The 23767-nt window shown below is 45.9% G+C and overlaps 1 protein-coding gene across 3 annotated transcripts in view; it reads right to left on the reverse strand.

Moving 5' to 3' along the window:
- LOC139236054 (dedicator of cytokinesis protein 2-like) overlaps positions 1-23767 on the reverse strand; it is a 1544097-nt gene that overhangs the window by 1294251 nt on the left and 226079 nt on the right. The window lies entirely within an intron of this gene.

Consider the following 23767-nt stretch of genomic DNA (forward strand, 5'->3'; position numbering starts at 1 on the left):
CCTGTTGTAAATGCAATAAAAGCATCATGTGACAAGCTCACCTGACCAGTTCCTGTAGAGCCATCTTGTATGTGTGTGTTTGTGATGTCGTAAAGAATGTATCACAATGTCTAGGTCAGGTACAACACACCTGAACACCTACAGAACATGTGCCCTTTGCTCTATAGTGGATTCAACCCCATTGTTACCATTGCTTAAAGGAAGGTTCTGCAAAAGTCCACCATGATGCTGAGAGGATGTTACCCCTGTGGGGGAATCTAGAACTAGGGGGCATAGTTTCAGAATAAGGTCGTCGCCCATTTAAGACGGAGATGAGGAGAAATTTGTCTCTCAGAGGGTGGTGAACCTGTGGAATTCTCTACCCCAGAGAACTGTGGAGGCTGGGTCATATTCAAGATGGAGATTGACAGATTTTTGGACTACAGGAGAGTCAAGGGTTATGGGGAGCAGGCAGAAAAGTGGAGTTGAGGCCAAGATCGGATCAGCCATGATCTTACTGAATGGTGGAAGAAGCTTGAGAGGCGGTACAGCCTACTCCTGCTTCTATTTCTTATGGTATTATGACCCTCTAGTACTTTGGCTTTCCATTGCAAGTCTGGCTGATTCTAATGGATGCTCTTTGTTGTGTTCCTACATTCGTTAACTTTCCTTTCTTCCGTGGTTTAATCTGGGAAGGCCATTCCACATCTTGGCCACTCTCGGTGTGAACGACATCCTGACATAATTCAGCCAATCAGTGCTCACCATCTTTCTAAACTTTCTTCTTGTCAATTTGAATCTGTGCCTCGGTGTCTCACTGCCAAGATTTAATTTAACGCGCTATTCTGGATTTATCGCTGTTAAATTGTTTACTGTCTTAGCTCTGTCTCTGAGATACGCTCCCTCGCTCCTGTTTGCAAAACTATACAGCACACACATTAGTAGCTTTTGCTGAGAGTTCACATACTCGCTATTCTATGGTGGGGGGGGGGAATAAATCTTACAATTTCTCATCTTGAATGAGGCTTGATTATTCATTCCAAGTACATCTGTATGCAGTAAACTTTTTCTTTAAGGCTCCCCAAAATGGTATCCTTCCCCTTTAAGGCTTCAGCGTTAAGAGTCAATGTGTGGGTTACAGTAATGTAGTGGTTACATTACTGAACGAGTAATCCAGAGGCCTGGACTAATAATCTGGAGAATGTCAATTCAAATCCTGCCATGGCACTTTCAGAATTTGAATTTAGTTTAAAGGTTCTGCAAGTAATGTTGGACATCTGTGAAAGTGATCATGAAGCTGTCGGACTGTCGTTAAAAACCCAACTGGCTCACTAATGTCCTTCAGAGAAGGAAACCTGCTGCCCTTGCTTGGTCTGGGCCTGTATGTGACTCCAATCCCACACCCAACCTGGTGGCTCAGCAAGCCTCTCAGCTGTACCAAACAGTGATCAGCGGTTCAAGAAGAAAGCTCACCACCACCACCTTCTCAAAGGCAACCAGGGACTCGCTAACATCACATGAATGGATTAAGATGTATATCGACCGGAATCGCATCTGTTACCTATACACTCCCCGCTTGATGTTCAGTTTTATCAAAGTCAACGGAACGAAATATTAGACAGAAAGAAGAAAAGAAAGACTTGGATTTATATAGCGCCTTTCACGATCACGATGTCTCAAAGCATTTTACAGCCAATGAAGTACTTTTGGAGTGTAGTCACTGTTGTAATGTGGGAAACGCGGCAGCCAACTTGCGCACAGCAAGCTCCCACAAACAGCAATGTGATAATGATCAGATAATCTGTTTTTTGTTATGCTGATTGAGGGATAAATATTGGCCAGTACACCAGGGATAACTCCCCTGCTCTTCTTCAAAATAGTGCCGTGGGATCTTTTAAGTCCACTCGAGAGGGCAGACGGGGCCTCGGTTTAACGTCGCATGCAAAAGACGGCACCTCCGACAGTGCAGCGTTCACTAAGCACTGCACTGGAACGTCAGCCAAGATATATGTGCTCAAGTCTCTGGAGTGGGATTTGAACCCACAACCTTCTGACTCAGAGGCGAGTATCCACTGAGCCACAGCTGACACTATATTTGTAACGGGCGCCAGATGCAATACCGCCCGCTTTGCTTCCCCGTCCAAGCCCAATTTCACCCCCATTGTCTTTTCCCCAAAAAAGTGTTAGGCAAGGCTTTTTTTCCCTCTGTACCTGTGTGACATAATGGAGCAAACTGTGCCAGAATATGTCACTACCGCATGGAACCAATGGAGCATGAACGCATGGAGCCTCTTGGTCATAAGGTATGTGTTCGAGATTCACTCCAAGGACTTGAGCACAAAAATCTAGGCTGACACTCCCAGTGCAGTGCTGAGGGAGCGCTACGCTGTCGGAGGTGCCATCTTTCAGATGGGACGTTAAACTGAGACCCCTGTCTGCCCTCTCAGGTAGACGTGAAAGATCCCACAGCCACTATTCCGAAGTAGAGCAGGGGAGTTCTCCCTGTTGTCCTGGGCCAATATTTATCCCTCAACCAACGTTACTAAAACTGGTCTAAATCACATTGCTGATTGTGGGAGCTTACTGTGCACAAATTGGCTGCCATGTTTCCCACATTACAACAGTGACTACACTCCAAAAAGTACTTCATTGGCTGTAAAGCGCTCTAAGGCATCTGGTGGTCTTAAAAGGTGCTATATAAATGCAAATCTTTCTTTATGGTGATTCTTGCCTGCCTGGTGACCAGGTCGCTGCCCCTTTAAATGAGCCACCATGTTTGCAAGCTTGTTCCTTCGGTTTTGTTAAATCAGCAGCTGATCAGCTTCACTGGAGTCAAAGGAAGCATAAAATTGACAGTGACAAATGAGAAATATTCTGGAGTGTGATCGGCCTAAACTCTTAGTAATTACAGTTTCAAATTGTACGCTGTAGTGATTTTTTTTTGATTGTATTTTCCGAAAGATTGTTCGAATAAATATTTCCCAATTTTTTAAATCTCTCCTGTGTTTGCGTGTATCGGTGCGACTTAATCAGAATTTCTTATTCGAAAAAATATATATATTTGCTTCCAATTTAACAGAACTCCTCAAGTTTAATTTTACACCAATTCCAGTGTGCTATGGAATAATTCCATTTAGCTTGATTACCCCTACCAGTGAACAGGTAGAATTTGTAAACTTTCCCTGTACCAACGGAAATATTGGAAATAAACTGAGTTGACCTTCCATCTCATCATGGCACAGCATTAAATAATTGTGTCTTTCTTTGTAAAGAGCTCATCGCTAGCTCAGCGGGGAAGATGTGCTGTTTGTTCATTGTGGAGCTCTGCCACACAGATTGGAGTGGTTGGTTTGGATGACAAAAGGTCTCTCGGCCCTTTTAATATCATCCTTCCAATTGACCAACTCTTCTGTCTTTCCATTATATAGAATTACATCGAATATACTGCGCAGAAACATGCCATTCAGCCCAACTAGAGAGACTCAAGTCCCACTCCAGAGACTAAAGCACAGAAATCGAGGCTGACACTCCCAGTGCAGTGCAATGTAAAAGATCCCACAGCACTATTTCGAAGATGAGCAGGGGAGTTATCTCCGCTGTCTTAACCAATATTTATCCCTCAATCAACATCACTAAAAACAGATTATCACATTGCTGTTTGTGGGAGCGTGCTGTGCGCAAATTGGCTGCCGCATTTCCCATATTACAACAGTGGCCACACTTCAAGTACTGCATTGGCTGTAAAGTGCTTTGGGATGTCCGGTGGTTGTGAAAGGTGCTATAAAAATGCAATCACTCTTCCCAAGATGATCCTTTACTATGAGATCATGAATTAATCCAGTCTCATTATACATTACCACATCTAAAATTGTCTGCTCCCTGGTTGGTTCCACAACGTGTTATTCTAGGAAATCATCCAGAATACACCCGATGAAATCTTCCTAAAGACTACCTTTGCCAATTTGATTTGCCAAATCAATATGAAGATTAAAATCCCCATAAAATTGCCATACCTTTCTTACAAGCCTCCATTATTTCTTGATTTATACTCTGTCCGACAGTGTAACACACAGTTAGGGGGCCTGTAGACTACTCCCACCAGTGACATCTTTCCTTATTATATCTTATAAGAACATAGGAAATAGGAGCAGGAATAGAACATTCGGCCCCTCGAGCCTGCTCTGCCATTTAATAAAATTATGTCTGATCTGATCACGGACACAGCTCCACTTCCCTGCCTGTTCCCCATAACCCTTTACTCCCTTATTGCTCAAGAATCTGTCTATCTCCGCCTTAAATATATTCAAAAACCCAGCCTCCACAGCTCTATGGGGCAGAGAATTTCATAGATTTACAACCCTCAGAGAAGAAATTCCTCTTCATCTCAGTTTTAAATGGGTGGCCCCTTATTCTAAGACAATGTCCCTTAATTTTAGTTTCCCCTATGAGTGGAAATATCCTCCCTGCATCCACCTTGTCGAGCCCCCTCATTATCTTAGATGTTTCGATAAGATCACCTCTCATTCTTCTGAACTCCAATGAGTATAGGCCCAACCTACTCAACCTATAAGTCAACCCATTCATCTCCGGAATCAACCTAGTGAACCTTCTCTGAACTGCCTCCAATGCAAGTATATCCTTCCTTAAATATGGAGAGCAAAACTGTACGCAGTATTCCAGGTGTGGCCTCACCAATACCCTGTACAGTTGTAGCAGGACCTCTCTGCTTTTATACTCTATCCCCCCTTGCAATAAAGGCCAACATTCCATTTGCTTTCCTGATCACTTGCTGTACCTGCATACTAACTTTTTATGTTTCATGCACAAGGACCCCCAGGACCCTCTGTACTGCAGCACTTTGCAATTTTTCTCCATTTGAAATTATAATTTTCTTTTCTTTTTTACTGCTAAAGTGGATAACCTCACAGTTTCCCACATTACACTCCATCTGCCAAATTTTTGCCCACTCACTTAGTCGGTCTATATCCCTTTGCAGATTTATTATGTCCTCCTCACAATTTGCTTTCCCATCCATCTTTGTATCATCAGCAACTTGGCTACATTACACTCGGTCCCTTCATCCAAGTCATTAATATAGATTGTAAATAGTTGAGGCCCCAGCACCGATCTCTATGTTACCCCACTAATTACTGTTTGCCAATTGAAAAATTACCCATTTATCCTGATTCTCTGTTTTCTGTTAGTTAGCTAATCCTCTATCAATGCTAATATATTACCCACAACCTCGTGAAATTTTATCTTGTGCAGTAAACTTTTATATGACACCTTATCAAATGCCTTCTGGGAATCCAAATACACCAAATCCACTGGTTCCCCCTTATCCACCCTGCTCGTTACATCCTCAAAGAACTCCAGCAAATTTGTCAAACATGATTTCCCTTTCATAAAACCATGCTGGCTCCGCCTGACTGAATTATACTTTTCCAAATGTCCTGCTACTGTTTCTTTAATCATGGACTCCAACATTTTTCCAACAGCAGATGTTTGCCAACTGGTCTATAGTTTCCTGCTTTCTGTCTGCCTCCTTTTTTAAATAGGGGTATTACATTTGCAGTTTTTCAATCCGCTGGGACCTCCCCAGAATCCAGGAATGTTGATAGATTACAAGCAATGCATCCACTATCTCTGCAGCCACTTCTTTTAAGACCCTAGGATGTAAGCAATCAGGTCCAGGGGACTTGTCCACTCAAACTGATTCTACATCTTGATCTTCTGAGCCAATCTCACTATTGTATTGATCTCATCCTTTATTAAGGGCTACCCCACGTCCTTTTCCTTTCTGCCTATCCAACTCTCATATACTCACGTAGTTTCCTTTTGAAAACATCTAAGCTATTTGCCTCAACCACTTCCTGTGGTAATGAGTCTTACATTCTAACTCCTTTCTGAGATAGAAATATATCCTTAATTCCCAGTTGGATTAATTAATAACCATCAAAGGCAGTCCCTCGGAGTCGAGGATGACTTGCTTCCACTCTAAAAGTGAGTTCTCAGGTGACAGAGGAGTCCAATGCGGGACTTACAGTCTCTGTCACAGGTGGGGCAGACAGTGGTTGGTGGGGAGCCTGGGTTCATGCACGCTCCTTCCGCTGTCTACGCTTGGTTTCTGCTTGTTTTCGGCAATGAGACTCGAGCTGCACAGTGCCCTCCTGGATGCTCTTCCTCTACTTTGGACGGTCTTGGGCCAGGGATTCTCAGGAGTCGGAGGAGTTAGTAACCACCTTGTATTTGTGGCCCCAAGTTTTGGATTCTCCCACAATTGGAAACATTCTCTCCATATCTACCCTGCCCAATCCATTCATAATTTTAAAGACCTCTATCAGGTCACCTCTAGGTCTTCTCTTTTCTAAAAAAAAGCCCAAACTGTTCGACCTTTCCCGATAGCTGTAAATTTAAAGCTCCCCTCCCTAGGTAGACTCGAGCCACCAACCTTTCGGTTAACAGTTGATCCCACTGACCAATTACAATGCATCATCAAAACTGTTTTTTGACCAAGAACGGTCTCCTGGGTTCAATCACTCTTATGTTCAGTCCCTTGTCTGAGCAGAATAATTCAATTATCAGCCAGGAGGCAATAGTGAAACTTAACTGGACCAGCCACATAAATACTGTGGCAACAAGAGCAGGTCAGAGGCTGAGTATTCTGCGGCGAGTGTCTCACCTCCTGACTCCCCAAAGCCTTCCCATTATTGACAAGGCACAAGTCAGGGAGTGCGATGGAATACTCTCCACTTGTCTGGATGGTTGCAGTTACAACACTCAAGAAGCTCAACAGCATCCAGGACAAAGCAGTCCACTTGATCGGCACCCCGTCCACCATCTTACATAGGATTACATAGCATATGCAGCACGGAAACAGGACTTTCTACCCAACCAGTCCATCCCAGCGTTTATGCTCCACTCAAGCCTCCCACCGTGCTTCCTCATCTAAATCTATCGGCATAACACTCTATTGCCTTCTCCCTCATATGCTTGTCTAGCCTCACCTTAAATGCATCTATACTATTCGCCTCAACCACTCCCTGTGGTAGCAAGTTCCACATTCTCACCACTCGTTGGTAAAGAATTTTCTTCTGAAAGATTTTGAAACCTTAAACATTCACTCTCTCCACCACCGGCGCACAGTGGCTGCAGCATGTACCATTTACAAGATGCACTGTAGCAACTTGCCAAGCCTCCTTTGGCAGCACCTCCCAAACCCATGACTTCTACCACCTGGAACAACAAAGGCAGCAGGTGAATGGGAACACCATCACCTCCAAGTTCCCCTCCAAGTCACACTTCATTGTCACTGGGTCAAAATCCTGGAACTCCCTCCCTAACAGCACTGTGGGAGCATCTACACCACACGGACTGCAACGGTTCAAGAAGGCGGCTCACCACCACCTGCTCAAGGGCAATTAGGGGTGGGCAATAAATGCTGGCCTTGCCAGCGACGCCCACATACCATAAACGAGTAAGTAAAAAAATTTTTAAATGGCCATTCTTCTACAAGCAATCATCAGGGCAGTTCCAGGATTTTGATCCAGCGATGGTGAAGGAACGCCGATACATTTCCAAGTTAGGATGGCGTGTGACTTTGCAGGTGGTGGTGTTCCCATTCGCCTGCTGCCCTCGTCCTAGGTGGTTGAGGTTGCAGGTCTGGAAGGTGTTGCCGAAGAAGCGTGGCGAGTTGTGCGAGGTTAGAGAGGGTGCTGGTCATGGATAATAGAATCATAGAATAGTACAACACAGAAGGAGGCCATTCGGCTCATCGAGTCATCGCCGGCTCTTTCAAAGAGCAATCCAGTTAGATCCACTCCCCTGCTCTTTCTTCAGATCCCTGCAATTGTTTCTCCTTCAAGTATTTATCGAATTCCCCTTTGAAGGCTACTATTAAATCTGTATCCATCATCCTATCAGGCAGTGTATTCCAAATCCTAACCACTCATTGCCTAAAAATTGTGAAACCGTATCTCAGCCACAGGCAAGAAGACAACGGCTGGATTTTTCAGACAAGGAAGCAAAACTTGAGTTCGGGCCTTGGTTACAGGGTTTTCTAACTGAAATATCCTAGATTTTGAAAAAATGAATATGGAGAAGTAAAGTATCTGAAGTGAATAGCTCATAATTATTTGTATCCATACATTTTTGATAGTTACTCTTTGTATCAACAAAGCTGAGAAATGTCAGTGCTGAAGAATAAAGCAGCATTCCATTCTGTGCACTAGAAGATATTACTTGGCCAATATGTTTCAGCAGCTTTGTAAACATAGCGGAAAAATGTCATATAAAATTCCTTTATGATTCAACAGCAACATTTTGCATTTATATAGTGCCCTCAATGTACTAAAACGTCCCATGGCACTTGGTGTTCAGAGCAATTTGGGTGTCCTCATGCAAGAAACACAGAAACTAGTAAGCAGGTACAACAAGCAATAAGGAAGGCAAATGCCATGTTGGCCTTTATTGCAAGGAGGTTGGAGTATAAAAGTAAGGAAGTCTTGCTGCAACTGTACAGGGCTTTGGTGAAACATCTGGAGTATTGTGCACAGTTTTGGTCTCCTTATCTAAGGAAGGAGATACTTGCCTTGGAGACGGTGCAACGGAGGTTCACTAGATTCATTCCTGGGATGAGAGGACTATCTTATGAGGAGAGATTGTGTAGAATGGGCCTATACTCTCTGGAGTTTAGAAGAATGAGAAGTGATCGCATCGAAAAATACAAGACCCTGAAGGGGATTGACAGGGTAGCTGCTGAGAGGTTGTTTCCCCTGGCCTGAGTGTCTAGAACTAGGAGGCATAGTCTCAGGATAAGGGGTCGGACATTTAAGCAGAAGGTTGTGAATCTTTGGTACTCTGCCCCAGAGGGTTGTGGATGCTGATTCTCTGAGTATATTCAAGGCTGAGATCGATAGATTTTTGGAGTCTAGGGGAATCAAGGGATATTGAGATTGAGCAGGAAGGTGGAGTTGAGGTCGATGATCAGCCATGATCTTATTGAATGGCGGAGCAGGCTCGAGGGGCCGTATGGCCTACTCCTGCTCCTATTTCTTATGTTCTTTACAGGAGTGTTATGAAACAAATTTGACACCGTTCAAAGAGGTGGGTTTTAAGGAGCATCTTAAAGGAGGAGAGAGCGAGGTAGCAAGGCGGAGAGGTTTAGGGAGGGAATTCAGAGTTTAGGATGAGATAGCTGAAGGCACGGCCGCCAATGGTGGAGCAATGAAAAGCAGGGTAGCGCTGGAGGAACACAGAGATCTCGGATCTCAGTTAGAAATAGTGAACACGGAAAAGCTTCTCATGTTTACAATGAAACAAATAATGAAACCCTAACCAGGAAAATTGTTCTTCTCCACCCACCCTTACCCCGACCACGGTATCGGCACCAAGCTCTCCCAGATAAGGCATAGCGTGAGTTAAACACAGAGAAAAGCTCCTGCTTCATGTCCCAGTGATGCGCTTCCGCCAACCGCAGTAAACCATCTTGCACTGCATCTGTGTGACATTTCCATTTCCCACAGCAGCCATCCTTCTCACCTGCGTGATTGATACTGACAAGCTGGTGTCAATCTATGCAGAATTATAGTCAGTTTTCTGGTGAGAATTAAAACCCAGGAGGAAGTGGGTTGAGGCTGATCCAAACTAATTTTCCTTACAATCACTGCAGCCAGTGAGCGCAGACATGAATTCCATCAATCAGAGCAGACAAGAACCTTGGCCCTAAGTGTGAAGGGGCAGTGTTCGAACCCACTGCCTCACCTAGTTCCCCTTCATGTCATGCAATCTTAACAACACTGGCAGTCGCCTACATTGAGGAAGCTAGTGAGATGCCAATAGATTTATAACTCACTATTTCTCAAAGTAGACCACCCCTATATATGCCATAGCTATTGGGGGGAAAATTGTGGTTGGAGGCTTACATAGAAACATAGAAAATAGGTGCAGCAGTAGGCCATTCGGCCCTTCGAGCCTGCACCATCATTCAATAAGATCATGGATGACCATTCCCTCAGTTCCTTCGGGCGAACTCCTCCGATCAAATTTTTTTTAGCAAAAATACCTGGTGGTCCCGGAGGAAAGTAGGATTCCGGTCGGACATCTCCATTTGATGTGCAGAGTACGGGAACATGTCCTCCAGGTATGTATTCATATCCTGGAGTCACATGGGCCTGGGCCACCAATCACTATGTAGTATTCGCATTGATAATAATGGGAACTCCATTTGTATGCGCTCCCATTACTATCAATGAGAATACCCCCCAAAACACCGAAACACAAAACCATAAATAAAAAATATTAATGTGTTTTAATAGGGTTAAAAATAAACTTAACCACCCTCAGACCACAGTTTATACATGGTCTTCTGCAACTCCCGTTCAAGGTTCCAATGAACTATCGCGGAAATCTCTAAACCATCAGAACGTCATGACACCATCGGACTATCAAAAATCAAGATTTGGAATGGAAACGGCTTTGTAAGTCAGATCAAACCTGCAAAGACCTCAAAAGAGATTCCAGCTGCAGTTGCTGGGTAAACATAAACGCAAACCAGAAAGTAATTACCCTTCAACATGAAGTTAAAGTTCATAACATGTACTATTTGTGATGCAGCATCTTAAATCCATTCAATGACTCTGAAGTTGAGTCTTGTATTTGTCATGGCATGGCAGTTATGGGAGAGATATCGTGATTCTGTACAACGATGTCTCTCTGCTTGAAAGAGAAAAAGGAAAAAAAGAAGTAAGAAAGTAAAGCAAGAAATGGAGGGGAGGGGGGAGGGGGAAGGGAAAGGAGAAGGGAAAGGAAAGGAAAAGGGGGAGGGAGGGTGGGAGGGAGTGAGGGAGGGAAGGGGAGAGAGAGAGAGAGAGAGAGAGAGAGAGAGAAAGCGAGAGAGAGAGAGAAAGCGAGAGAGAGAGAAAGAAGAGAGAGAAAGAAGCGAGAGAAAGAAAGAACGAATGAACGAAAGAAAGAAAGAAAGACTTTCATTTATATAACGCCTTTCACGACCGGCAGACGTCTCAAACTGTTTTTGTCATGTATCTTACATTATTATATATAACTGTATCCTAACATGCTACACATGACTGTAATAAGATATGACCTGTAACCACCAGCATACCTTACCACCAGGGGTGCACTTGCAGGAGACACTGGGATACCTGTCCCAGACAGGTATATAAGGACAGGTCTCAGGCAAGGGCAGCATTCCAGAGCTGTGAAATAAAGTTGCAGGTCCAGAGTGACCTTGACTTCACTACATGCCTCGTGTGAATCTGTACTGAGGGGACAGGACTTTACAGTGGCGATGAGTTACGGGATTACAGAATCCACAGAATGGCGAACAACGGATCAGATGAAAAGTACAATGTGGGAGACAATTGGGAGGACTTTATAGAAAGGCTCCAGCAAAGTTTTGTAACCAAAGACTGGTTAGGAGACGACAAAGCAGACAAGAGAAGAGCCCATCTCTTGACCAGCTGTGGCTCGAAAACATACGCCTTAATGAAGGACCTGCTGGCACCCGAGAAACCAGCAAGCAAGTCGTTTGAGGAATTGAGCACACTGGTAAGAGACCACCTGAAGTCAGCGAGCAGCCTACACATGGCCAGACACAGGTTCTACAACTATAGATGCTGTGTGGGCCAGAGCATACCCGACTTCGTGGCGGAACTTCGGAGGTTGGCTAGTTTATGTGAGTTCTCCGATGAACTGAGGAGAGAAATGCTGAGAGACTTCTTCATTGAAGGAATAAGCCACGCAGGCATATTCCGAAAGCTCATAGAGACCAAGAACCTGACCTTAGAGGCAGCAGCACTGGTTGCACAGATATTCTTGGCAGGGGAAGAAGAAACGAGGTTGATTTACAATGCAGGTACGACAACTAACGAAATATCGGAACAAGGAGTTCACAGCATGAAACAAGCTGCTACCCCCACACACAGACAAAAGCGGGAGAGCAGGCCCTCGACAGCAGGCAGTGGCGCCAGAAGCCATCAAGGGCCACAGGAACGGCCGTTCACACCTCATCAACCCACAATGTGAGCAATCAACTACAAACTGAGAGAAGCTCAAGAGAGATCAGCCAGACGCAGCTCATTCTTTGGAAACAATGGAAGCAGTCTGTGCTGGAGGTGTGGAGGTGGGCACTCGTCAAGGGGATGTCGATTTCAGCAGGCTGTTTGCAGGAACTGTGAATTTACAGGGCATTTGGCCCGCATGTGCAAAAAAGTGGCAGCTCGGCTGGTATACGAATCGGATGGGTCGGAAAGCGGACCAGAAGACGGTGGGGGCAGTACCCGGGACACCGATGTACAGCGGGTCAACACGATCAATGGCCGCTGCTCCTACAACAAGACGCCTCCTATAATGATGAGGGTCCTACTCAACGGGATACCTGTCAACATAGAGCTGGATATGGGAGCGAGTCAATCTCTCATGGGCGCTCAACAATTTGAACAACTGTGGCCGCATAAAAGAGACAGACCAAAATTCACAAGGGTCGACACCAAACTAAGGACCTATACCAAAGAAATCGTACTAGTCCTCGGCAGCGCCATGCTCTCTGTCACACACAAAGGGACAGTGAACCGACTTCCCCTGTGGATTATCCCCGGAGACCCCCCAGCTCTGCTGGGGAGAAGCTGGCTGGCAAAACTAAACTGGAAATGGGATGATGTTCATGCCATGTCGTTAGAGGAACGGACCTCTTGCTCAACAGTTATAAAGCGAGTTGAACATCTCTTTCAGACAGGTGTGGGCACTTTCAAAGGGGCCAAAGTCAAAATCTACATCACACAGGATGCTAGACCATTCCATCACAAGGCCAGAGCTGTACCCTATGTGATGAGGGAAACGATTGAACATGAACTAGACAGGCTTCTGCGGGAAGGCATTATATCACCTGTGGAATTTAGCAACTGGGCAAGTACGATCGTCCCAGTCACGAAGCCTGATGGATCCGTACGAATCTGTGGGGACTACAAATCTACCATAAACAGAGTCTCCCTACAGGACCAATACCCGCTGCCCAGAGCAGAGGACTTATTTGCCATATTGGCTGGAGGTAAACTTTTCTCAACACTCGACCTCACATCTGCGTATATGACGCAAGAATTGACCGAAGAGTCTAAGATACTCACCACCATCAACACACATCGAGGCCTTTTCATGTACAATCGATGCCCATTCGGCATCAGGTCAGCAGCTGCCATATTCCAGTGCAACATGGAGAGTCTGCTCAAGTCCATCCCAAGGAAGGTTGTATTTCAAGACGACATACTTATCACGGGCAGGGACACCGACTCCCATCTCCGTAATTTGGAGGAAGTACTAAAGCGGTTGGATCGGGTAGGCCTACGAGTTAAGAAATCCAAGTGCCTGTTTCTCGCACCCGAGGTTGAATTTTTGGGCAGAAGGATTACCGCTGATGGAATCCGCCCAACAGAGTCCAAAACAGAAGCAATTCGCCTCGCACCCAGGCCCTGGAATGTCTAGGAACTGTGAGCCTTTCTCGGGCGACTCAATTACTTTGGGAACTTTATGCAGAACTTAAGCACGCTGCTGAAGCCTCTCCATGTGCTACTCAGGAAGGGGTGCGATTGGTTTTGGGGGGACGCCCAGGAATGCGCCTTCAATAGGGCACGCAACCTTCTGTTTTCCAACAGTGTTTTGACTTTCTTTGATCCAAGTAAAAAGCTAGTTCTCACATGTGATGCGTCACCGTATGTGGTCGGGTGCGATTTACAACATGTCAATAGTGCGGGCAAATTACAACCCATAGCTTATGCCTCCAGGTCACTTTCGCGGGCAGAGCGCGGGTACGGAATGGTAGAGAAGGAGGCGCTCGCGTGCATGTACGGTGTCAAAAAAATGCACCAATACCTTTTCGGGGCCAAGATTGTGTTAGAAACTGACCACAAGCCCCTCACGTCCCTCCCATCCGAGAGCAATAAACGGCAACTCCTCGGCGCGAATTCAATGGTGGGCACTCAGGCTGGCGTCCTACGACTATACCATAAGGCACAGACCAGGCACAGACAACTGGGCCGACGCGCTCAGCAGGCTACCCCTGGTGACCACGGAAGGGTCTGACGAACAGGACTGTGAGATAGTCATGGCAATCAATGCCTTTGAGTCCACGGGTTCGCCCATGATGGCTCGCCAAATCAGAGTCTAGACGGCCAGCGACCCCACGTTATCCTTCGTAAAAAGATGTGTCCTAACCGGTGACTGGGCAGAGGCTCGCGATGCCTGCCCCGAGGAAATCAAACCCTTTTACAGGCGCATGCATGAGCTATCACTACAAGCGGACTGCCTGATGTGGGGCAGCCGAGTAGTCATCTCTGCGAGGCAGAGAGGCATTTGTCCGGGAGCTCCACCGCGAGCACCCGGGGATCGTTCTCATGAAGGCCATAGCCAGATCCCACGCCTGGTGGCCTGGTATTGACGTGGACTTGGAGCTCTACGTCCGACAGTGCACCATTTGTGCCCAACTCAGCAATGCCCCCAGGGAGGCTCCCCTGAGCCCCTGGCCCTGGCCTACTAAACCGTGGTCGCGGGTGCACGTAGATTATGCGGGCCCATTCATGGGCAAAATGTTCCTCGTAGTTGTAGATGCATTTTCAAAGTGGATCGAATGCACCATTTTAAACTCAAGCACAACCTCCACCACTGTGGAGAGCCTCGCAACCATGTTTGCAACGCACGGAATCCCTGACATATTGGTCAGTGACAATGGTCCGTGCTTCACCAGCGCAGAATTCCAAGATTTTATTATTGACCACGGCATAAATCACGTCAAGACGGCACCGTTCAAGCCGGCCTCCAACGGCCAGGTGGAGAGAGCAGTGCAAATCATTAAACAAGGTATGCTTAAAATCCAAGGTCCCACGCTGCAGGGTCGCCTGTCGCGACTGCTGCTGGCATACAGATCTCGTCCACACTCATTGACTGGGACTCCCCCCATGCAACTGTTGATGAAAAGGACTTTAAAAACAAGGGTCTCATTAATCCTCCCAGACATGCACAAAATCGTTGAGGCAAAGCGCCATAAGCTGACTGATTACCATGACAGAAATTCGAGGGGGAGATGGAATGAGATAGGGGACAAAGTGTTTGTACTAAACTATGACAGGGGTCCCAAATGGCTTGCAGGGACAGTAACGAGCAAGGAAGGAAACAGGTTACTGGTAGTACAAATGGACAATGGCAAAACCTGCCGGAGGCATGTAGACCAAGTCAAAAGCAGATTTACCAACAACACTGCGGAACCAGAGGCAGACTATAATGTGGAACTCGCACCACACCTGGTGGACAGACAGAGGGAACAACCTGAGGAAAGGGCAATCCCAACAGACAGCCCAGGCGAGTCAACAACAATCACACCAATCGAAACAGACAGCCCAGGCGAGCTACCAGCAACCACACCCAAAGAAAAACAGACACCAAGGCAAACAACTGAACCACAACTCAGACGCTCCACACGAGAGCGTAGACCACCTGAGAGACTGAACCTATAAAGACAATAAGACCTTGGGGGAGGGTGATGTCATGTATCTTACATTATTATATATAACTGTATCCTAACATGCTATACATGACTGTAATAAGATATGACCTGTAACCACCAGCATACCTTACCACCAGGGGTGCACTTGCAGGAGACACTGGGATACCTGTCCCAGACAGGTATATAAGGACAGGTCTCAGGCAAGTGCAGCATTCCAGAGCTGTGAAATAAAGGTGCAGGTCCAGAGTGACCTTGACTTCACTACATGCCTCGTGTGAATCTGTACTGAGGGGACAGGACTTTACAGTTTTACAGCCAATGAAGTACTTTTGGAGTGTAGTCACTGTTGTAATGTGGGAAACGTGGCAGCCAGCTTGTGCACAGCCAGCTCCCACAAACAGCAATGTGATAATGACCAGATAATCTGTTTTTGTTATGTTGACTGAGGGATAAATATTGGCCAGGACACCGGATAACTCCGCTGCTCTTCTTCGCAATAGTGCCATGGAATCTTTTACGCCCACCTGAGAGAGCAGACGGGGCCTCGGTTTAACACCTCATCCGAAAGATGGTACCGCTGACAGTGCAGCGCTTCCTCAGTACTGCACTAGAGTGTCAGCCTGGATTTATGTGCTCAAGTTCCTGGAGTGGAACTGGTAACTCAAAAAACCACATGACCAGTGCCGTCCCAAATTCATTCCCTTATCTGTGCCAAGTTAGTTAATCCATTGTGGAACGTAGATAGGAGCAATTATCGGCAACAACCCTGGAGTCAGGCTTAATTTTGATATTGCCCATCAGCATGTAGCCTGTCAGCAATCTCATGATTCGAAGCTATTGGGCAAGACACTGGAGAGTGGCTTCCACCCTTGGGTCCCTGTCCTAATGCAAGAGTCAACACCCTCAGGAGAAGGAAGGAAAGAAAATCAAAGAAGAAAAATAGGACCATAGAATCATAGGTTGATACAGCACAGAAAGCCATTCGGCCCATCATGTCTGTGCCAGTTCTTTTGCACAGCTATCCAATTAGTCCCACTTCCCTGCTCTTTCCCCAGAGCCAGGTAAATGTTTTCTCTTCAAGTGTTTATCTAATAGGAGTAAGATTTCCTATTAAAGAAAGAAAAGACTTGCAATTGTACAGCGCCTTTCACGACCACTTGACGTCTGAAAGCGCTTTACTGCCAATGAAGTACTATTGGAGTGTAGTCACTGTTGTAATGTGGGAAACGCGGCAGCCAATTTGCACACAGCAAGCTCCCACAAACAGCAATGTGATAATGACCAGATCATCTGTTTTTGTTTTATTGATTGATGGATAAATATTGGCCACAACACTGGGGATAGCCCTCCGGCTCTTCTTCGAAATAGTGCCTTGGGATCTTTTCCATCTCCGTGAGAGGACAGACGGGGCCTCAGTTTAATATCTCGTCATAAAGACAGCACCTCCGACAGTATAGCACTCCCTCAGCACTGCATTGGGAGTGTCAGCCTAGATTTTGTGTTTATTTCCTGGACTGGGATTTGAACCCACAACCTTCTGACTCAAAGGCAAGAGTTTTACCCACTGAGCCATATGGCCACAAACATGCAGAGTCATTGTAAATGTTTGTGAAGGTTCTCTTCACGAGAGTGCTAAAAGGAAAACTGGAAAGAATAATTCTTCATGAACGCATTTATTTTTCATCATACAGTATCCAACAAGATCCAAGGAAATAAAAGGTTCTCCACTGACCTTGCTAAGTTATCTACACTGATATTTAACGAACTGGCAGATACAAATTCAGCATGAACCGAGCCCAGCTGGGAATCGAAACAAGACATGTTTGGGAAGAACTTCCTCAGGCTTTGCGAGAGCAGATTAGGTGAGCTGGTCCTGCTCACCACTACACAATTCACTTATCCTCCACACACATCAATGCTGGCACCAGAGATTCAATTGGTTCTGCCAAAAATAATTACACAATCGAAAACAATATTGGGGAAACAATTGCCCTGAAATTCCGATGTCCCGGGTCCGTACGAAGTTTCTACGGACCCGGGAAGGCAACGTAAAAAAAGGTTTTCAGCCCACAATGCGCTGAAAACCGACATTTCCCAATCTGTCAAGTTTTTGGTCTTGACAGATCCTCCGTATCTTGGGAGCGGGCACACTTGCAGGGCAAAATTTCCGATATTTCCGAATATCTTGCCCTACAAATGTCCTTTAAAATCTTTCGCCAAAGCAGGCATATAGCCTACTTGTACAGGCATAAGAGTTTAAAAACAGAAAAAACATAATTAAAATAAAAATTTAAAAAACACATTTATGTTAAAACCCTGCCCAGTCAGATAATTTTATTTTAAACCCTAACCCTAACTTTTTTTAAAAATCGTGAATTTTTTAAATTTTAAAAACATGTGCAACATTTTTAATTTCTATTAGTTTATTGTGTGAGGTATTTTTCAAATGTTTTGTATAGTGTTTGTGCGTTTTGGGGTTTTTCTCATTCATAGTATAGGAGATTTGTAACTTACGAATCTCCTATTACTATGAATGAGAAAATACTTACCTGTGATTGGGTGTCCAGGCACACGTGACTCCTGCGGACATCCTGACGTGCACGCGCTGTGCATCTTTGGGAGAAGAGGCCTGTGTATCGGAAGTCCCAACGTGCGTAGGAGCTCCACATAAATGCGCAGTTTATTTCTACTTTTTCAGGATTTACCCGAGGGAAGCCCTCCTCGGAATTTCAGGGCCAATATTTCAGCGTGCAAACATTCAAGCTATGGAATAGGCAGGACCAGGGGTCACCAATTTAAGTTGTACAGTGTTAGTTCTAAATTAGATGTCAGGAGGTGATTCTTTTCCCAGAAAATAGTAAACCTCTGGAAAAAGCTGTCATTTCATGCGGTGTGTAATGTATGTATGCCGGGTTTACCTGCCACCAGGGGGAGCGACCATCGGAGGTCATTGGGCCACAGACACACATGTGCAGCCCTTTGTATATAAAGAAAACCTCCATGTTTAATCCTCACTTTGAGAGCTAATAGAGTCAGGTTGTACCTGATTGAGTTCACGGTACTAAGCCTATTGAGTTATTGCACACGCAACATTTGGTGACAAGGCACAATACGAACTTTCACACACACAAAAAACTGAGCACTGTTGGAATCCTGGAGCGATTCGTGGAGGAAGAAGACTGGGAGGGTTTTACAGATCGCCTCGACCAGTACTTCGTGGCCAACAAGATGGATGAAGACGCCGACGCAGTTAGACGCATGGCGGTTTTCCTCACGGATCTATTGCCTCATAAAGAATCTGCTCTCATCTGCACGTCCAACGGAAAAGACCTATGAGGAATTGTGTACTCTGATTCGGGACCATCTCAAACCTAAAGAAGACATCATTATCTCGAGATATCGCTTTTACAAGTATGTTCGTTCTGAGGGCCAGAACGTGGCAGAGTTTGTTGCTAACCTGAGATGTCTCGCTGGGCTGTGTAAGTTTGGAACCGCGTTGGAAGACATGATGCACGCCGTCTTTGTAATAGGCATAAACCACGAGGTGATCCTGCAGAAGCTGCTGGCTGTGGAGACGCTGGATCTGAGCAGGGTCATCACGATCGCCCAGGCTTGCCTGACCACGGTCGATAATACAAAGCAGATATCCTCGCAGAGTCGGAACTCCACGGCAAGTATTATGCAGCAGATTGTGTCATCGGTTGGCAGAGCTGCACCTGGCAGGGCCTATCCGACTGTGTTTGCGAAACCTGTAGCTGCTCGAAGTCCGTTATTGGGCACGAATCCGATTTCACCCTTTTGGCATTGTGGGGGCAATCAGCGGCCTCATCAGTGCCGTTTCAGACACACCACATGGGTGATGATGACCGATCCGGAGCGGATCCGGCAATGCAACCCAAGATACCCAAGGGGGAAGTGTATAGTGTACATTCGTTCCTGACAAAGAGCCAACCGATAATGATTGAAGTAAAATTGAACAGCGTGCCGGTATCTATGGAATTAGACACAGGTGCGAGTCTGTCAATTATGAGCCAGAGGACTTTCGAAAAGCTGTGGGACACCAAGGCCGTGAAACTCAAGCTGAGTCCAGTAAATGCAAAATTGCGTACCTACACCAAAGAGCTTATACCAGTGATTGGCAGTGCAGCACTCAAGGTGTTGTACGATGGGACGGTTCATGATCTATCGCTGTGAATCGTTCCAGGCAATGGTCCAACGCTGTTTGGCAGGAGTTGGTTCGAAAAAATAAAGTGGAACTGGAACAATATTAAAGCTTTCTCTTGGTGGATGATGCTTCATGTGCTCAAGTGCTGAGTAAATTTCCCTCGCTGTTTGAACCGGGCATCGGCAACTTCACAGGAGCCAAGGTGCAGAGCCACCTGAACTCAGATGCAAGACCTGTCCATTACAAAGTCCGGGCAGTCCTGTACATGATGAGGGAGAAGGTTGAAATCGAACTAGACAGACTCCAAAGTGAAGGGGGCATTTCACCGGTCGAATTTAACGAATGGGCTAGTCCCATTGTTCCTTTGCTGAAGAGTGATGGCACTGTCAGGATTTGTGGAGACTACAAGGTTACGATCAACCGAGTTTCGAAACAGGATCAGTACGTGTTACCAAAGGCTGACGACTTGTTTGCAACACTAGCCGGGGGAAAGCCATTCACCAAATTGGATCTGATGTCAGCCTATATGACACAAGAGCTTGTCGAGTCTTCGAAGAAACTTACATGCATCAATACGCATAAAAGGCTGTTCAGTTACAACAGGTGTCCTTTCGGAAATCTGCTTTGTTCCAACAAATTGCTGGTACATTATGACCCGTGCAAGCGTTTTTAGTTTTGGCCTGTGACGCTTCATCACATGGGGTTGGTTGCGTGCTCCAACAATCCAATGAGTCAGGCAAACTACAACCCATTGCATGCACATCGAGAAGCATATCTAAAGCGGAAAGAGCCTATGGCATGGTACCCTGCATTTATGGGGTTAAAAAGATGTACCAGTATCTGTTTGGACTTCGTTTTGCACTTGAAATTAATCACAAGCCGCTCATATCTTTGTTTTCAGAGCATAGAGGTATCAATACCAACGCGTCGTCCCACATCCAGAGGTGGGCGCTAACATTATCTGCCTATGATTATGTCATTCGCCATAGACCTAGCACTGAGAATTGTGCCGATGCATTGAGCCGTTTACCGTTGCCCACACCAGAAGTGGAAACGCCACAGCCCACAGACCTACTATTGGTCATGGATGCCTTTGAGAGTGAAGGGTCGCCTGTCACTGCTCAACAAGTTAGGAACTGGACCAGTCAGGATCTGATCTTATCGGTTGTAAAACGTTGTGTCCTTAGTGGTGATTGGTCGGCCATTCCCAGGGAAGTGTGTGATGAGACCAAACCTTATAACCATCGCAAAGATGAGCTATCAATTCAATCTGATTGTTTGCTATGGGGTAATCGTGTTGTTATGCCCAAGAAAGGCAGGGAGAAATTTGTATGGGATTTACACACTACCCATCCCGGTATTGTGATGATGAAGGCCACTACCAGGTCTCACGTTTGGTGGCCTGGCATTGACTCTGATTTGGAGTCATGTGTGTGTTGGAGCGGATTTTTGGACATATACCTGACTAGTATACGGGACCAAACATTTGTTTTTATTTTCCCCTTTAATGAATTTTGTAAGGGACAATACTGATGCATTATGCTTTATATAAAAAAACACAGTTAGACTTCAAGGTATGCTGGCCTTGAGTTATGGAGATAGGAAAGTGAGATAATGAACAACTGAAGAGATAAGTGGGATGTTTGTCTATATCGATGCCAAAAGACCTGCACTTGTTTATGATGCCCTGTCACAATGCAGGCTGGCTTATATCAAGAACTCAGCCTTGGATGAAAAGCTTTGTAAACCTTGTAATGCGATGATTAGACTTAAGGACTCGTGATAAAGCATGTGATGTAAAGTGACGTAATTTGTAAGATAAAAGAACCTCACTGGAGATACCAATTTGAGACGTGGTTCAGAGACAGGGGTCTCTAACACTTCTCCCAAAGCTTTGTCTCCGATTTAATAAACCTCTCTTTATATATTATACAGTCTCGGAAATATTTTTCCACAACATGTGCATCAGTGCAACACTTGCATGCAGTTAAGCAATACACCAGTGGAATCTCCGCTAAGTCTGTGGTCGTGGTCATCCAAACCATGGTCGAGGATCCACATCGACTATGCGGGTCCTTTCCTGGGCAAAATGTTTTTGGTGGTGGTGGATGCGTATTCCAAATGGATAGAATGTGTAATCATGTCATCCAGTACATCCACAGCCACCATTGAGAGCCTTCGTGCCATGTTCGCCACTCATGGTCTGCCCGACATCGTTGTGAGCAACAACGGATCGTGCGTCACGAGTTTGGAGTTTCAAGAGTTTATGAGACTCAATGGTATCAAGCAAGTAAGGTTAGCGCCGTTCAAACCAGCGTACAATGGTCAAGCGGAACGGGCCGTCCAAACTATCAAGCAGAGCCTGAAACGCGTAACTCATGGTTCTTTGCAGACTCGCTTGTCACACATACTGCTTAGTTACAGGATGAGACCCCACACGCTTACCGGGGTCCCCCCTGCTGAACTGTTGATGAAGAGAGGTCTCAAGACCAGGCTTTCGCTTGTCCACCCTGATCTTAACAATCACGTCAAAAACAGACGTTAACATCAGCAGTGGTATCATGATCGACTGCCGTGTCACGCGACATCTCTATCAATGATCCTGCCCCCCGTGCTAAATTATGGTCAAGGCCCCAAGTGGGTCATTGGGACTAATACGGCCAAGGAGGGTAACAGAGTGCTTATTGTCAGGCTCACTAATGGGCAAACATGCAGGAGGCATATTGATCAGACGAAATTGCAGCACACAGACGAACAGGAACAGCTTAAAGAAGACACCATCAATGACCAACCGATTCATATTCAGCCATCAGAAGACCCTGCTGTTGTCAATGAATCTGGACCTTCAATCCCCGACATGGACACTGCCACTCTCATTAGATTGGCTACCCAGCCTCAAGTCATGAATGACTTGGAGAGCTCACCCAGATCTTGAATTGAACTGAGACGATCAACTAGGGAGCCGTAAGCCCCGGACTGTCTCAATTTGTAAATAGGACTGATACCAAGATCTTGGGAGGGAATGATGTAATGTATGTATGCCTGGGTTTACCTGCCACCAGGGGGTGCGACCATCGGAGGTTATTGGGCCTCAGACCATGTGCAGCCCTTGTATATAAAGAAAGGCTCCATGTTTAATCCTCACTTTAAGAGCTAATAAAGTAGAGTCAGGTCGCACCTGAATGAGTTACATAGAAACATAGAAAATAGGTGCAGGAGTAGGCCATTCGGCCCTTCAAGCCTGCACCACCATTCAATAAGATCATGGCTGATCATTCACCTCAGTACCCCTTTCCTGCTTTCTCTCCATACCCCTTGATCCCTTTAGCCGTAAGGGCCATATCTAACTCCCTCTTGAATATATCAAATGAACTGGCATCAACAACTCTCTGTGATAGGGAATTCCACAGGTTCACAACTCTCTGAGTGAAGAAGTTTCTCCTCATCTCGGTCCTAAATGGCTTACTCCTTATCCTTAGACTGTGTCCCTTGATTCTAGACTTCCCCAACATCGGAATGAGTGAGTGTGAGTGAGTGGGAGAGTGAGTGAGTGAGTGAGTGAGTGAGTGAGTGAGTGAGAGTGAGTGTGAGTGAGTGGGTTGGTGTGTGAGTGAGTGAGTGAGTGGTGGGTGAGTGAGTGAGTGGGTGGGTGGGTGAGTGAATGAGTGGGAGTGAGGTGAGTGGGAGTGGGTTGGTGAGTGAGTGAGTGAGTGAATGGGTGGGTGAGTGAGTGAGTGAGTGAGTGGGAGTGAGTGAGTGGGAGTGAGTGGGTTGGTGAGTGAGTGAGTGAGTGAGTGAGTGGGTGGGTGGGTGGGTGAGTGAGTGGGTGGGTGGGTGGGTTCACGGTACTAAGCTTATTGAGCTATTGCATACGCAACATGGTGGATGAAGACTCACTGAATTCTGGCTGCGGCGGAGATTACTTCTTACAGAAAGTAGATACTGAAGGGAATTTAATGGCAAAAGAGATCTCTTGGACTAGTTTCCATCGCCTAGATGAGTTGGAGAGGAATTTCCTGGATTTTTTTTCTCAAATTGTCCTGGTTTTTTATCTGTTTTTTTGACTCTCCCAGGAGAGCACATGTTTTGGGGTGGGGTGGGGTGTCCATGTT

Source organism: Pristiophorus japonicus, chromosome 2 (assembly GCF_044704955.1).
Source record: "Pristiophorus japonicus isolate sPriJap1 chromosome 2, sPriJap1.hap1, whole genome shotgun sequence".
Taxonomy (NCBI): domain Eukaryota; kingdom Metazoa; phylum Chordata; class Chondrichthyes; family Pristiophoridae; genus Pristiophorus; species Pristiophorus japonicus.